Below are 8,726 nucleotides of genomic sequence, written 5' to 3' on the forward strand. Positions count from 1 at the left end.
GAGTCTAACAGACATGGATTAATATCCTATATCAACCTCCCTTATTCACTATGTATCCTGTGAAATGTCCTTAACTTTTGCATCTGTAAGCTGGCAGCAAGAATACCCACCTAGTAAGGCTAGCATAGGGATCTAGTATATGTAAAACATTAGCGCAGGGCTTGAACATAGTATCAGAGAATAATACTGTTGTTGCTGTTGTTATTACTGATTACAGAGAGCCTCATTACCAGTCACATACCAGGTTCTGACTGGTAAAATGGTTTTAAACCTGAGTCTACTATCGGCAGACTCTGGAATCCAGACGTTGTCTATTACGAAGTGTTGAGCAACAAAATGAAACTTCTGACTCAATTCAGATAAAATAAAATAAATAAAATAAATATTTTGCTGCATCATAATTAAGTTCAGAGGTAGAACTGTTTTGGGCTTGATTAATTAAGATGCTCAACTTTATCATCAAGAACTCAGGTTCCTATTGAGATAATCATTTTTTTCTCTCATTCTATTAATGTGATATATTCACATTGATTGATCTGTGTATGTTGCTCAATCCTTGCATCCCACTTGGCATAAATCCCACTTGATCATGGTGAATGATCTTTCTAATGTGCTCCTGAATTTGGCTGGTTGGTATTATTATTATTATTATTAACTATTATTTTATTTTAGAGGCAGAGAGAGCATACATGAATGAAGGGGAGGGGCAAAAGGAGAAAGAGATAATCTTAAGCAGGCTCCACACTTAGCATGGAGCCTGATGCAGGGCTCAATCTCACAACCCTGAGATCATGACCTGAGTTGATATCAAGAGGTGGATACTCAACTGACTGAGCTACCCAGGTGACCCTGGCTGGCCAGTGTTTGCAAATTTTTGTAACTATATTCATCAGGAATATTGGATTATTGTTTTTTGTTTTGTTTTGTTTTTCTGATAATGTCCTTTTCTGACTTTCGTATCAGGGTGATGCTGACCTATAAAATGAATTTGAGAGTGTTTCCTCCTCTTTAGTTTTTGAAATGGTTTGAGGAGCATTGGCATTAATTCTTCTTTAAACGTTTAGTAAACTTCACCATGTAGTTCTGGGATTTTCTGCATTATGAGATTTTTTATTACTGATTCAATCTTCTTACTAGTAAGTGACCTATTCAGACTTTCTATTTCTTTCTGATTTCAGTCTTGATACATTGTATATTTCTAAAAAACATATGCCAAAAATGCATTTGACAAAATCAGTTACATTCATGATGATAACTTAACAAATTATGTATAAAATGGATGTACCTCAATACAAGCCCACAGCTAATATAATACCAAAGATGAAAAATTGAAATCTTTTTCTCTAAGATCAAGAACAAGATAAGGGTGTTCATTCTTACCACTCCTATTCAACATGATACTGGAAGTCCTTGCCAGAGTAATCAGATAAGAAAAAGAAATAAAGGCATCAGAATTGGAAAGAAAGAGGTAAAATTATCTCTATCTGCAGATGACATTATTTTGTATATAGAAAATCTGAAATGTTTCACCAAAAAAATCCTGTTAGATCTAATCAACAAATTCAGTAAATTTGAAGGATGCAAAATTAACATACAAAAATCAGTAGCATTTCTATGTGCTAACAATGAATTATCCGAAAAAGAATTAAAGAAAACAATCCCAGGGGCGCCTGGGTGGCGCAGTCGGTTAAGCGTCCAACTTCAGCCAGGTCACGATCTCGCGGTCTGTGAGTTCGAGCCCCGCGTCAGGCTCTGGGCTGATAGCTCAGAGCCTGGAGCCTGTTTCCGATTCTGTGTCTCTCTCTCTCTCTGCCCCTCCCCCGTTCATGCTCTGTCTCTCTCTGTCCCAAAAATAAATAAACGTTGAAAAAAAAATTTTAAAAAAGAAAAAAAGAAAAAAAAAGAAAACAATCCCATTTACAACAGCATTAAAAATTAATAAACACTTAGGAATAAACTTAAAAAATAGGGTGAAAAATCTTGACTTGGAAAAATATAAAACATTGATGAAAGAAATTGAAGAAGACACACAAAAAATGGAAAGGTATCTTGTGTTTATGGGTTGAAATAATACTGTTAAAATGCTAATACTACCAAAAGCTATCCAAAAATTCAATGCAATCCCTATATAGATTCCAATGGCATTTTTAACAGAAGTAGGAAAAAAAATCCTAAAATTTATATGGAACTACAAAATACCCTGAATAACCAAGGCAATCCTAAGAAAGAAAAAAGTGGAAAGCATCACACTTCCTGATTTCAGACACAATGGCATATTTATCAGCCATGAAAAAGAATGAAATCTTGCCATTTGAGACAACATGAATGAACCTAGAGGATATTATGATAAGTGAAATAAGTTAGACAGAGAAAGAAAGATACCATATTATTCCACTAACATGTAGAATCTAAAATCAAATGAACCTACAAAACAAAACAGAAACAAGCTCACACATACAGGAAACAACCACTGATTACCAGAGGGGTGGAATGTTATGCTAAGTAATATAAGTCAAACAGAGAAAGACAAATACTGGTATGATCTCACTTATATGTGGAAGCTAAGGTGGGGAAAAGCCAGACACCAAGCAAATAAGTGGTGGTAGGCAGTGGAGGAGGGCAATGGAAGAAGGTGGTCAAAAGGTATAAACTTTCAGTTATAAAATAAGTAAGTACTAAGGATGTAATATACAACATGATGACTATAGCTAACACTTTTATGACATAGTAAAGTTGTAAGAGAATAAATCTTAAGAGTTCTCAACACAATTTTTTTCTTTTTTTAAATTTTTTATTGTATCTATCTGATGCTAACTAAAATTACTGAAGTAATTATTTCACAATATATGTAACACAGACCATTATGCTATACACCTTAAACTTCTACACTGATATGTGTTCAGTTATGCTCCAGTGAGACTGGGAGAAAAGAAACAACTCAGGTTCTTTCCATTGCCCTACTCTACCCTACATGAGATCTATACTGTCCTATGGCTGTCTTTATTTTTTTAGAATGGCTGTCAGAAAAAAAAAAATAAATAAAGCAAAATGACCCTTGCTCAAGTAGGAAGAAAGTGACAGAGAGAGATCAATTGATTGATTCCAGGAACCCAAACAATCCTCTCCCTTTGGGTCATTCTCTGTTCTTTTTTTTCTCCTTTTCTTTCTTCTTCCATTTATTCTGTCTGTCCATTTTTCTCTCTTCCTCCCCTTCTCCCTTATTTCTTTCCTTCCTTCATCTTTTTTTTCTGCTCTATTATTCTTTTTTCAACAACTATTTATGAGTGTCTACCATAGGCCTGTCACTAAGTTACAGGGATACATCAATGCACACAACTGTCAAAAATCTTGCCCTCATATAACTTACATTCTAGTGGAGCCAAGTTGCTGCCACAACTAAACAAACCACTGGCCAGAACAATGAGATTACAATGGTTAGAGGCTAACGAGTTGCAGAAGAATAAATACTGGGGAGTCTACCACATTGGCTCAAAATGTTTTAAAATATATTCTTGGTATCTCATGTAGACATCAAATATCCAAGCACCTTATAGTGTATTGCATAGAAAAACCATGCCCTTTTCCTAAATATCTGCCTTATTTTCTGCTTCTCAGACAAAAAAAAATAGTTGTTCAATGGTGTATCCTACATAGTCATTACCAGACATATTTGTTTATTTTATGTGACAATATGCTATTAATAAAATTTAAGCTCATTTGCTTTGTCATTTTAAAATCCCAGACCTTGCATTTATCTTGGTTTATTATGTAAAAATAATTTAATGTTTTAATTATAGACTACATGATATACTATAATGGTAATCTTTAAATGTCCATTTCATTAAAATTTTATATTGCACAGAAGACCTATAAGTCCCTGCTGCTACAGCAAATCATTTCATAACTTTATCTAATAACAATGTCGGGTGGTTATTTTCAATTAAATTGAGTCACTCATAATGCATTAGAGTAACTGTATCTGAGCCAAGTGTTGCTGATTCCACTTATAATGTGATTTCACAATCATGCCAAAGTAATTTTGCCTCTGTTTCCACAAAATCTTGACTCCCATCAGAGGAAAGCAACATTTGAATGAAAATGTAAGTTGTTTTTTGAGGATAGAGTATTTCATTTATTTTGTTCATATAGAGCACTAAAATAATAGTCTGTGCTATGTACTTGTGGACCAAACTTGGATTCCAGTAAGGATTCCCTCATGCTATGGTCAACCACACTCATCTTTTGTGTAACTCCTGGTCAAGGCAGAGAGAGCTGGAAGGAATCCAAAGGTGTCACACAGTAACCTAAGAAAAGAAGGTTAATGGTTTTACTTTGAAACATTAGTGAGCTATAAGTTTGTACCATGTGTAACTCCTTTGTTGCCATATGTTTTCTGTCACTGTCATACAATAACAAAAGTGATGGTAGAAGAGGACAGAAGGTGGCATGGTTAAGATCATCCTTTTTAAAAAATATCTATTATGTAGTTGACTCTCAGTATATGTTATTATTTCATTTAACCCTTACAGAAACTTCAGGAGGTTAATACTATGAACCTCATCTTATAAATAAAGAGTCTTAGCTCACAGAAATTAAGATATTTGCCCAAAGTGCTGTATACTTTTTCCCAGCCTAGCATGCAGTTAAGAACATCAGAACCAATGTTCATATTATGATTTATTCCAAGAATCTATATGTTGAAGACAAACAGTATATCTAATAAGAAAAATGAAAGTCTCCTTTGAAAAGCAAATAATAATAATAATAATTTGGCTTTGTGAAACTAAAAGCTAAAACATAATACAATTAGCAACTGGGGAACCAATATAAAATTCATTCCTTTAATGAGGTAAACAAAATTTTGAGTCCGCTTTTTTAATGTTTTGGAAGTTCTTAAATTTCATTTCATTGATACCCACTAGAAATTAACAAAGCAAAATTGTCCAGAGCAGCAACAATCATTCTTAAAGATATCATGTGGAAAGGGAGAAAATTATTATCTTTAAAATCAGTGCACAGGGAGAGGTGGGATTTGCACAGAATGGTTTCCATGGGCCTTTTCAACCTTCACTTTTCCGTAAACTGCAAGATTCCAACACACCTGCATGTTATAGGTGGTGGAATCATCTCACCTAAATACCATCTAACAAAAAAAGTCATAAGATTATGTAAAAGTTCTTAAAATAAGTATAACTACAATAACAAAAGTTAGAAGTCAATCAGAGGAAAGTAGTCTCTATTCCAGGAGCAAGGAAGTAATACAAAAACGAAAACTCTGTAAATTCAAAGATAACACATGAAGCCAATAATGTGAGAGAGGTTTTAGCCTTTAATTTAATAATAACGAAACTGACCTCTTCAAGAGGCACCTCATCTTAGGGTGCCTGGGTGGCTCAGTTGGTTAAGCATCAGACTTGGCTCAGGTCATGATCTCACAGTTTGTGGGTTTGAGCCCCACATCGGGCTCTGTGCTGACAGCTCAGATCCTGGAGCTTGCTTCAGAGTCTGTGTCTCGCTCTCTCTCTGCCTCTCCCCCACTTGCACGCTCTCTCTCTCTCTCTCAAAAATAAATAAACATTAAAAAATTTTTAAAAAAGAGGCACCTCATCTGAAACTTACCTTGTTGTAACTCTTATAATGCACTATATTCCATAAATAAGTCAGGTTTATTCACAAACCATTTATAGAAGAAGAACTATAAAATTATTTCAAAGAAATGACTCAGAAGACTCACTGCATCAACTATTGTTGGTACTATCACTCATTTAAAAAATCATACTGATGTATGAGTAGGCAGATCTGCCACTCAATGGGTAAGCTTAAAATAGCAGCTATTTTCTGTTCTTATTGGTTGGACGTCCATTTTAATTGACTAATGCGCATGCCATACATGAGGTTGATAAATGTTTCATATATTATTTCTGTACATCTGTACTATTGTAAACAATGTACATTGTTTGCAGTGACTAAAATAGCAATTTATTGAAATGCATTACTTAAATATAAATCAGACATAAAAATCTGTGATAAGATCAATAATTCAAATTGCTGAGAGATTTCAAAACTGAAAGACCATTTTCATTGTCAATTTTATTTCAGTGTGTGTCAACTAGGTAATACAAATCACCAACTTTACAGAATTTTGGCTCTATTGGGTATAAATCATGTATTAGTCTGCTAAGACCACCATTACAAAATATCATGGGCTGGGTGGCATTTAAAAAAAAAACCAAAAAACTTATTTCTCACAATTCTGGAGGCTGGAAGTTCAGATTACTTTCTGGCAGGGTTTAGTTTCTGCTGATAACTCTTTTCCTCACTTTCAGATAGCTGCCTTCTTGCTGCAGTACTCACACCACCTTTCCTCTGAGCACATGGATGTGGAGAGAGACTTCTCTTTTCTTCTTATAAGGCCATCAGTCTTGTCAGATTAGAGCCTCACCTTTATGACCTAATTGAACCTTAATTATCTCCTAAAGGCTCTATCTCCAAAGGCAGACAATTGGGGATTAGAGCTTCAACACATGAATTTGGTTGATATTCAGTCCAAGCAGGTCAATAGACTCCGTCCCATCATCCTAACTACTTTGGAATCCAAAAGTTTTGTGGGAACTATTTTATTAACTTGGCTAAATTCAAGTAAAATATTATATGTAATTCATAGCAAAAGTCTATCAAGTAGTTGATCTTGTGTGATAAACTGACTGACATAGGTTATGATGATTGTGTAGGTTTTGAGTGATTGGGGATTGTGTCTACAGCATCTAGTAAAATGATAGAAACAAATCAAAGTTCACACTCCACTTCTGTGGATTACTATATCAGGTATAATAACCACACTAAAATTTGACACAATAGTGAGCCTTCTAATGTGGATTGATAGAGAAATGTTATGTAGAAACCTAATGTGTTTTACGTATAAGAGACACAGGGATAGAGTTATAATTTAGCAATAAATCTGTGGGCTTAAAACAGATTCTTGGTTATTTTAACAAACAGGTAAAGATGACACAGTAATTTATAGTAGAAACATCTCATAAAACAAAATGAGTACCACTTTCTAGAAGAGTTGCCAAAAAAAAAAAAACAGTGGAAAAAACAAACATAAATATAAAACTACTCACATTAGCAACTTAATAATTTCTCATAGGTTCATTGGGCAAGTCACTATCATATTTTCTTTTTTTCTAAATGTTTATTTTTGAGAGACAGAGTGAGAGAGTATGCATGGGCAGAGGAGGGGCAGACAGAGAGGGGGACAGAGAATCCAAAGCAGGCTCTGTGCTGACAGCAGAGAGCCCAATGTAGGGCTCAAACTCATGAACCATGAAATCATGACCTCAGACAAAGTTGGACACTTAACTGACTGAGCCACTCAACTGCCCCTACCATATTTTCTAAATACCTCATGAAACATGCTCTTCTGGTAAAGACATTTGTCTTTACTAAACATATTTACTAAACACTGAATTGTATTAATATAGTTATATGTACACAATATTATATTTATTATATTAAATCATATCACATTGTTCTCTTGCTTTTATTATCTACAGACTTGGTGACCATTAAAGGAGGAATAGAAAAAAATTGGGAGTATTGGTTTATTTTATTGTGTGGTTTTATATTTTTGGAGATTACATATGATTTGGAAATCAAGTTGCTTATGATTATGTGCTATTAATATTAACAGAGGTAATCAATGCAAGGCAGGGTAGATATGGGCATTTACACCTACACTTTGATAGAATGTTAATAGCACTGTAAATATATGTGCTTTCTGCTTTTGACAAGGATAACTGGGAAAGACTTGTAACACTTTAGGGGGTACCTGGATTTAATATGAGTATGGAATTGCATCACAGCAGGGCATACTCCTGTACTAGAATGGCTGTTCTTATGAGCAAAAACAGTAAATCCTTACTTTAAAGAGTAAATAAAATGGACGAAATAAATACAATAAAAAATAATTATGTATTTTCATCCTGAGGGCCCAACTTACATTTGGGGTCCAGAGTCACAGTTTCTGTAGAGAGAAAGCCACAGCTAACATTTTTCCACTGACTAGGACATTTCAACTTCAGAAACAAACTATTACAAATGAATCAATAAGGTATATATTATTAAAAGATAGTTTACAGCATAATTTTCATCATAAACAAAACTATAACAAGAAGGTTGATGCACAGAGAAAACAACAAATGATGTTGCAAATTAAATTCTTAAGCATAATTTCATAGACATAGTGAAGGGAAAGTTTTTTTCTTTACTTTCAAGATTTTATTTAAATTCAAGTTAGTTAACATGTAGTGTAGTTTTAGTTTCGGGGGTAGAATTTAGTGATCCATCACTAGCATATAACATCCAGTGATCATTCATTACAAGTGCCTTCCTTAATTCCCATTATATATTTAACCCATCCTCCCATCCCCCTCCCCTCCAGCAACCCTCAGTTTGTTGTCTATAGTTATTAGTCTCTTATGGTTTGTCTCCTTCTCTGTTTTTATCCTATTTTATTTTACCTTCCCTGCCCCTATGTTCATCTGTTTTCCTTCTTAAATTCCACATATGTGTGAAATCATATGGTATTTATCTTTCTCTGGCTAACTTATTTCACTCAGCATAATACACTCCAGTTCCATCCATGTCATCGCAAATGGCAAGATTTCATTCTTCTTGATAGTTGAGTAATATTCCATTATATATATATATATATATATATATAT

The sequence above is a fragment of the Herpailurus yagouaroundi genome, unplaced genomic scaffold, assembly GCF_014898765.1.
Source record: "Herpailurus yagouaroundi ecotype Mexico unplaced genomic scaffold, PumYag 139, whole genome shotgun sequence".
NCBI lineage: Eukaryota > Metazoa > Chordata > Mammalia > Carnivora > Felidae > Herpailurus > Herpailurus yagouaroundi.